Raw genomic sequence first — 9,665 nt, forward strand, 5'->3', positions numbered from 1 at the left:
GAAGTGCGGTCAGTTTTTTTTTTAGCAGAGACTTATAGATCACCTGCAAACATTATAAAATCTAGTCTTCTTCATTTGGTACTCCAGGTCCCTCACAATCAGGCGTGGCCTGGCCTCGTGTCTTGCCATTGCCGGTTTAAATTCCAAACAGCAGCCACTTGTAACAAACTGCGATGTCCTGAACATGCCCTAACTGGGTGCATTGTAAATGCTCTCTGTGCTTTTCTCATCAGGCTAAATTCTTCTCTTACTCTTTCCAGGCCCTGTTCATTATCTCTTTCTTAGGAACAACCTCCCAAACTATCCTTCCTTCTCCTCATGCCCTAAGCCCTATCTCCCACTGGGTTAGCTGTCTTTCATCTGAGTTTCCTTATTATCTTGCCACAGCCTCTGACATTATGAATTGTTAATCAACAGTTTACTTGTCTGTGCCCACTTCAGGAACAGGGGCTGTGTGTTGTTCATTGTTCATTTCCAGAGCCTAGTCCAGTGCTTGAGATACAGTAGCATCCATCCCCCACCCCCACCCCCATAATCTACAGGAGGGGGGTTATGTTCCAAGACCCCCAGTGGACACCTGAAACTGCAGATAGTATTGAATCCTATATGTACTATGTTTTTCCATGCACGTTCATACCTTTTCACTTTAAGGAAACACTTTACAGCTTCTCTGGGGCATATCCGAATTACCAGCATCACTTTTCTTCTACTTTGGGGCCATTATTAAGTAAAACAAGGGTTCCGTGAACACGAGCACTACAGTATCATGATCTGATAACAGATCGACTGGCTAATGGGTGGGGAGTGTATACAGTGTGAACACACTGGACAAAGGGATGATTCATGTCCTGGGCAGGACAGAGCAAGAACGCATGAGATTTCATCACGCTACAGCATGCAATTTAAAACTTATGAATTATTTATTTCTGGAATTTTCCATTTAATATTTTTAGAGCACGGTTGACTGTAAGTAACTGAAACTGCAGAAAGCAAAACCGCAGATAAGGGCGGACTGCTTTAGAAGAAGTGTATGATAATTATTAGCTGAATTCATGAATGAGTAGCCGGTTCAGATTTCATCTTTCCCTCTTCATTGGCATCAGCCTCTTTGGCTGTTTCTTTATAGGGTCACTGGGCAGGAATCCTGCAGAGTGGATGGGGAAGGCCTGCATCTGTGGTGAGACTTGCCCCTCCCAAACGGGTTATTATATAGGGTGTTTGTCTTTACCATTCTCCTTTTTAATTGGATTAAGGTATTATTCTCTGAGTGGTGAAAACACTACATAGCATTCTCATGAGAAGTTAGGTAGAATTACAGAGTGTTAAAGTAGAAGGGCTCTTAGGGGTTATAGGGTCCATCCCTCTTTTTGCCCATGAGAAACCAGGCCCAGAGGTGGAAAGATTTGCTAAGCTCTCATGCTCATTTGATGGTTAAAGAGAACGTTTGTTGCTTTTGCTTGCCTCAGTCCCTTCGGGGAACCAACTCTTCTTACTCTGAGTCCTAGAGTTTTGTGTGGTGCTGACTTCACTCTCCAATCCAAGATGAGCATGTGAACTAGGCCTGGCTAATCAGAGCATCAGGACCTGTGTTCCTAGGAGGCCAATCAAAGCTAACGAGACATGACTTCAGTATGTTGGAATAGAGAAGTTCATAAGCTCTATTGGGGTTGCTGAGAGGATAGGACTAATGGCAGCCTTCTTGTCATCATCGGTGGAGAGCCAATGAAAGCAGTGACAAGAGACAGAGCAAGTCTGTCATAATGACATCATTGGAGACCCTGATGTAACTGTGTCTGATCCCTGAACTCTGTAGAAACTCATTAATTACTGGATTGTTTTTTGTTTGTTTGTTTTGCTTAATTCAAATTCTATCACTTTCAACTAATTTACCTAACTGATATGTTAGATCTAGAACCAGGCCTCTTAACTCCCAAATGCAGTGCTCTTTCCACTAAACCACACTGGGCATTCCTCTGATTAACCCAATGCCACTCATTGTCACATAACAAAAAGCAGAACTGGGGGAAGATGGGAGACAAGAGGACTATGTTTGGATGGGGAGGGGTCATGTGCTTCTAGTAAGGGACTCTGGGGACCAGTGGGAGGCATGAAGTCAATGGGGTAACGGGGAGTTAGAATTGAAGTGAACAAGAGAGTACATCAAAACCAAAATTTTCCTGCTTCCCTCTTTTGACCCTGGTGGTCTAATGAATAAGGACTGGTGGGTTGAGGGTGGGGATGTACATGTGACTAGAAGCATATTCAGCTGAACTTTTCTTCTAGATTCATAAAAGCACCTTTTGATCTGGACCTGGGAAAGTTGCTGGGTGCAGACTGGAAAAGCAATGACAAAAGTCAAGACATCACCATTTTGTTCTAACATCTTATGACTCATCTAAGGTGTGGAAAAATATTATGCTGCAGAGCAGCCACAGCCATAATAAATAAACATTCGGCATACCCGGCACTAGTGATATGACTATGTTGGGCCATGTCCATTGATGGGGATCCAGGCAAACGATGATATCACCGTGATATGCTAATGAGATTGCTCCATGGTTTGGGGATAATTTGGTTTCTAGTTTCTGAGATCAGATCTTCAGCACAATGCCCAGGAAGCATGAACTGAAACTGAGGCCTGTCCCTAGTGGGAATCCCGTATTGCCCACACACCAGGATGGGATTTTTAGAGGTCAGCTTCATCTCACTTATGTTACTCTCATCTCTGCATTCATACAGAGTTCAAAAACAAGCAAAACTAAATTATGGTGTAAGAAAGCAGGATGGTGATTACATTTGGAGGTGTGGTAAGGAGTGACTTGGAGAGTTCAAGAGGGATTCCTGGACTTCTGGGTTCTTAGAATGTGTTGATTATATAGAGATGATAGGTTTGCGAAAATTTATTAAGCTATGTACTTATGAGTGGTATACTTTTCTATATGTGTGTTATTTCAATAAAAAACATTACATCTTGCTTAATGCCATCTTTGTAGGTAATCATTAGCATAGGTGGAGTTCCTAGAAACAAAATGAAATGACAGCCACTGAAATTATGTGATAATACTATTCTGTTCTAATGAGCATACAGATGATCCAGAATATGTCCACATTAATTTTGAAATATATAATCATCAAAATGAAAATAAAAATTTAAAAAATATATAGCAGATGCTCACTATCCTCCAGGGGTCTAGGGCACTGGTTGGAAAAAAACTGAAGTATTACGTTACCTCAGAATCATAGTGTAAATGGATCTCAAATGCATTCATGTCTCTCCACTTCCATTTCCAACATTCTGGTTCAAGCCACCAGCACCTCTGGCCTGGACTGCAGCAACAACCCCCTACTCTTGCCTGATACATAATCCATTGCCCACAAAGTAGAAGACTATTGATTGAAAATATGGCTTGAATTACTCCCCAACCTGAAACCCTTCAAAGACTTCCTAATTCTTGCCTCAAAGTCTAAATCCCTTTCCACCACCCACCATACTCAGCACTGACTAGTCCCTCTCTGATTGTCCCTCTACCATTCTCCCCCCAGCTCACCAAATTCCAGCCCCTCTGGACTCTCTATTCTTTCAATACCTCATTCTTCTTGTCCTCAGCTTAAAGCTTTTACATATGCACTTCTGCCTTAACTAGGGGTCTCCCAGAACTTTGGATGGATTACTAGCCCCTGCCTCAGCTTTTAGGTCTCAGTTCAAATGTCAGCCCCTCAAGTAGCTTCTCCTAGCCATTCTTTATTACATCACCTTTTTTCCCCCTCACAGCACTCACAGCTATTTTGTTTATGTAGTTATGTACCAGTATGTAGGCCCCATGGTGGCAAGGACTTGTCCGCCTCCTTCATTTATATTAATGTCCCAGTGAGCAGCAGATGGAATACTCAAAGAATTTAATCAAGGGGAGCTTAACAAAGACCACATACAGAAATGTGAGCAGGGTGAGGGGAATCAACTAGGCATGGCGAGACTCACAGGGAAAAAGCCATCCCCACTCCTAGATCTGAAGGGGCAAGAGGAGGGAGCTGTGGCCCACACCCAGTGAGAGCTATGCTATGGAAGAGGGGCTGCCTGCCACACACAAGGCAGGGAGGACGTGAAGTGGGGATAAACTGACCAACTTCTTTCTCCTCCCACTTTCAGATATCTGCCAGTATTTCCTGGTCAAACCTAACAGGAAGCCAGAGGGCAAGGGAGGCTGGGGGATGCAGTCCTTGGTAGTCAGCCTCCTGGTACACAGAACAGGGCAGGAAAGAGTGTGGTGTGAAATGATAGGAACAAATAGACAAGAGGCAGTTCAATGCCAGGTACATGGTAGATGCTCACACATGTTGATTGGATGAATGAATGAATGAATGAATGAATGAACAAAGAAAGCTTAAGAGAAAGAAATATCAAAAGAATGATCGTTTAATAAGTTTCTACTGTGGCCCAGGCCATCTTATATAAATGATCTTGTTTAAATTCACACAGAAATCCTACAAGATGCATTGTTGTCCTCGCATATGACTGAAGAACCTGAGACCTCAGAGGTTAACATATCTCAGTTAAGAGAAATCATGGAGCCAGAATTCCAATTCAGTCCCTAAGTTTTATCCATTGTGTCACATTAAACATATCTTGTACATTTCCATACCTGCGTAAGCCCAGACTCTGCATCCCTTCCTGCCTAGAATGCCCTTTGGCTGGCCAAAATCCCTGTAAACCTCTGGTTCAGCTCCCACTCCCCCTCTTCGCAGCCTGCTCTGGATCATCATAGCTTTCCTCTGAATATTATAGCAACTGTTACACATCATTCATATATTGTATAGTTTTTTTATAATGTAATTTATTTTTATTTATAATTTATTTGAGAGCATCTCATCTTAACTATTTCAAAAGCTTTTGGAAGCAGGGTGTTTGTGTTTTTGTCTCTTGTCATTACTTTGCATTTATAGCACTTGGTAGATAATCAATAAGTATTTGTTGGTTTGTCTATTTACTTGTATTATATGTCATTTTCAAATGTTTTTTATTGTTTAAGATTCACTTAAATGATGCATTTGTATTTATACTGGGAAAACAACTTCTATCCTTTTCTCACTTAATACTGGACCTTAAATATTTTTCTATTACGTAGCCTTTGTAAGCAATCTTTTTAATGGTGATCTAATAGTCAATCCAAGGATGTACCAAAATTTACTTTTCTATTGGTGGCCATTTAGGCGTATGGTTTTTCCTCACTCTTTCTCCAACCCCCTATATCAATGTTGTCAAAAACATTTTTGTGATTGCATCTTTCTCAATGGAAACATTTATGTAAGAACCCATTTTTAGGGAATGTTTAGTTAAGACTGATTAAATGCTACGGTTGTTATTTATACTAAATGGATTTAGCTCTGAGACTCGATTTTATGATCCATTTGGGATTGACTCTAAGAGAAGAGTCAAAATAATAGTGTCTTCTGCTATATGCAGATGAATGAATACCTTCGGGCAGCCAGTCAATCATCTATCCATCCATCTATCATCCATCCAGTATCCATCCATCCATCCACCTATCCACCCATCCAGTCCACACTACCCAGGAGACCTGGTGGGGAATGTGGCAGTCATCACAGGAGGTTGGTAGCCTTCTCTGAAGATGTAACATTTCACTATCTGTTGTTTGGTGACCAAGAAGCTGAGCCAAAACCATATAGATACCACTTATTATGATACTGATTACCTGTCTGGATATTATGGCAGCTTTCGATGCACCAAACTGAAATGACAACTTTCATTAGTATCTAAAATATCAGGCTGTACTTTTTAGCATCAGAAAATCCCCAGTTCTGTTACTAAAATTGCCTCAAAGCACAGGGGGGGATGTGAGAAGGGAACTTAAATAGACTGAGTATCTATTATGAGTCAGAAATCTGTATCGTATATTTTACAAGCATAATGCTTTGATTAAGAGTAGTGAAATCTGGAGCCAGATTACCTGGGTCCCAGCTCAAATACCTACTCTACTTCATCATGATTCTGTGACCAGGCAAATTTCTTAACTTTTTTTTCTTATCACTTTTATCTGTAAAGTGGAAGTAATAATCTCCCTATAAGGTTATTGTAAGACCTGGCTACATATGAGCACTAGATCAATAAAACAAGCAGAATGGTGCCTGGTACATATTAAGTGCTCTGTGAGTGTTTGCTGTTATTATTACCGATCTTATTTTAAGCTCATTTAATTTAGTTCTCACAACTGTCTGAGGTAGATCAGGGCTTGAAAATTGTCAGCCTTTGGGCTGAACTTGGCCTCCAGATGTGTTTTGTTTGGCCTGTACATATTTCTTTAATTTGAGCCAACATTTTAGAATCTGGAGTTTTATATAAAAATCTGGATTCCTGGCTCTTCTTGAAAAATCCTCATCTGGCGACAACCAGCAGAAGCCAAATGCTGCTGACTTCTCTAGATGAGGAATGCACCTCAGCAGCTGCTGCCATGCGGCGGGGATGATTTCAGTGGTGAGTGATAGAAAAGCCAACTAACAGTTTTTTCAGGTAAGGATTTATGACCTCGGTTGAGAAGTCCAAGGAAGGGTAGTTCCAGGGTTAATGCAGTGGCACAAAAGTGTTGTCAAGGACTGCTGCTCCCCGACCGCTGATGTTTTTTGCCTTTCTTCTTGGACATCTTCCATGTGGCAACTATGAAGTACCCTCTCATTTCTACCAGTGCTTCCAAAAGATTCACATGTCACATGCAGACACACACATGTCCAAAAGAGGAGAGCAGGTCCTCCCACTGGTCTCTTTTTTCTTATAAAGGAAACCCTTTAAAAACAAAACAAAACAAAACAAAAACCTTAGCCGACTTCCCACTGAGCTCACAAGTGGCCAAGACTGGCTCATATGTCAATACTCCAGTTGCCAGGGAGCCTAGGAAAGCATGTCTCACACTTCCTGCTGTTCTAAGTGGGGAGGCAAGATCTGCCTACAGGAAAGAAGAGGCAAGGTTAGTGAGCAGGCCACTGAGAATGCCAGGTACATCCCATTCAATAAATTCTCAAGTGCTTATACCCAGCTTTCTCTATTTATTTAGCTACCTGTGGGCAACTGACTGTGATTCCTGGGGGAGACAGTGTTTTTCCACTTTACAGATAAACTGCAGCTCAATAAGAATACATAATTTACTCAATGTGATACAACTGGTAAATGCTTAGAAGAATGCCTGCCACATAGTAAGCATTCAACAAATGATAGCTATAAATTTTCTGTCTTATGGGAGTTTTGAAGCATGAAAATTTAGGCAGATTAAAAAAAAATCATTCTGAGTTATTTAGAAAGGAGCTTTACATAGGTTCAAAGTGGCATGATGACTTCGCTGTTAAGAGTTTGAAATTAAATTGGTATATTTACTCCTATCTGGATGACCAACAGCGTCAAGCAACATTTATGGTATTTCCAGGTATATATGTGAGATGACATTTAAGATGATTTACAGGGATGTAGGCACAACCCTCTAGGTACTCATCACCTAAACAACTCCAGAGGGCATTGTTTTATATGAGAAGAACAGAGCTAGGCATGGGAATATTGCAAGCATCAGAAATTGTTGGAACGTCTTAGCAGAGCTTGCATGCCATTCCATAAACCAAGGGGGAAAAGCTGTAGTAAGTAGAAGCTATGTAGGTAAAGTTGTTTTGATTCCATACTAAAGATGGAACCCTCAAACAAGCCCCAGCTAGAAGTGGCTTTGTGGAAAGAAATTTCTTGGGTGGGTGATGCTTCTTATTGTTCTCTTTCAGTTATCTCTTATGAACTACCTTTAAACAAGCAGGTCGGAGCCCAGTCCTTTACTAATCCCTTGAGGTAATCTTTTCAAAATTTTCAGCCGCAAGTGAAGGTCCCATTTTTCCCCCACCTCTGATGTCTCTTTCAGATTCCTTTACCGTTTACATTTGCTCATACTAGTTACTTCTCGTGCTGAATCATTCACTGACTATCTGGCCATCTCCTGGGGGAGCCAAATAGTTTTAAACATTCTCAGTGACTCATGTATCCTTACCAGTGATTTTATTTATTTATTTTTGTTGATGCGTCTCACACACACACACACACACACGCACACAAGAAAAATAGGATGCTAAAGTTTCTACTTAGTAATATAATATCGAATCTCTGCTTTTTCAGTGTGTCTTCACTTACATTTTAGTTTACTAGTTCATAGAGTTGAAATAAAAGTTTGATAATTTTAATATTTAACCAAGTCTCAGGTTTAACCAAGAGTGTCAAATTTAGATTTCAGCCCTACAAAGCTTAAGAGTTCCTTGATGAAAAAGAATGCTGTATTATTACTATTTTGCCCTTTGGATCAGTTGTTTTGCTACCTTCAACTGCTCTGGCATAAATACAAACCCTGTGTCTGAAATTATTTAGTAACGAGACTAACAGAGCCAGTGGTGTAATTCTGTTTTATTATTTTTAAAAAGACCTGAAAATTTAGGGTGCTCAGTAACTAAGAGGAGAAGGCCTGATGAAAGGAACAAAAGAAGTGAGAAGGACCCAGGGTGGACATCACAGTGGATACTTAGCCCAGCTGTTAGACTGTTTTATAGTTTTTGCTCTTACATTTAAGAGGCCTTTGATTCATTTTCAATTAATTTTTGTAAATAGTGTGAGATAGAGGTCCTGCTTCATTGGTGTGGATATATAGTTGTTCCAGTACCATTTGCTGAAGAAATTATTCTTCCTCCATTCAGTTGTTTGGGCGCTCTTGTTGAAAATCATAGGCTTGGTTCTTCCAGCTTGAGATCATTGCTTAGGTCTAACCAGGGAATATTTAAAGTAAAATGAGCCTCTTCCTGTTTATCCCACAGCTGCCATTTTGTCTTAACAATGTACTCCTTGAAAGCTTCTCAAGGTAATGTTGATCTCTGTTGAATGCAGACATACCTTTGCTGACTACCAAGTCCTGATTCCTTAGCATGGCACACCTCTGCAGCCTTATCTTGTTAACCTTCCTTTACCTCCAGCCCCGCCTCCCTACACACACCCTACAATCCAGGCATGCCTAACTAATCACATAATTACCAATCAGGCCATCAGAGCTTCTGAACATATTGCTCTCTTCCTAGAATGCCCTGCTCCACCTCATCTATCTAGAAAACTCCTGCTTATCTTTTGACATCCAACTCAAACATTTCTTAACCTTTCTGGCTTTCTCACCTCTCCAGATAGCACTGGAACATTGGATCCACCGCTGTACCTATTATAGCACTCACCTGCTTGTCCTTAATGTCGGTCTCCTGTGTGTTGTAAGCCATCCCTAGGCAACCGCTTATTTATGCTTTGTCTCTATAGATTTGCCTAGTCTGGGCTCTTCATATAAATGGAATTATATAATATCCAGTTCCGCAGCCTTTTGTGTCTGGCTTCTTTACCTTAGAATATTTTCAAGATTCATTCATGTTATAGAATATGTCAGTGCTTCATTCCTTTTTATGGCGGAATAATGTTCCATTGTATGAATACAGCACATGTTTTTCATCTGTTCATCAGTTGATGGACATTTTGGGTTATTTTCACTTTTTGGCTATTATGAATAATGCTGCTGTTAATATTTGTATACACCTTTTCGTGTGGACATATGTGTTTTCATTTCTCTTCAGTACATATCTCAACTTTTTTCCAAAGTGGCTAT

At 40.6% G+C, this 9,665-nt stretch overlaps 1 pseudogene; it reads right to left on the bottom strand.

Moving 5' to 3' along the window:
* The window catches only part of LOC105293273, a 21,687-nt pseudogene extending 12,399 nt beyond the window's left edge, over positions 1-9,288 (bottom strand).
* Between the last annotated feature and the right edge of the window lie 377 nt (positions 9,289-9,665).

This window comes from Pteropus vampyrus, unplaced genomic scaffold (assembly GCF_000151845.1).
Source record: "Pteropus vampyrus isolate Shadow unplaced genomic scaffold, Pvam_2.0 Scaffold70, whole genome shotgun sequence".
Lineage (NCBI taxonomy): Eukaryota > Metazoa > Chordata > Mammalia > Chiroptera > Pteropodidae > Pteropus > Pteropus vampyrus.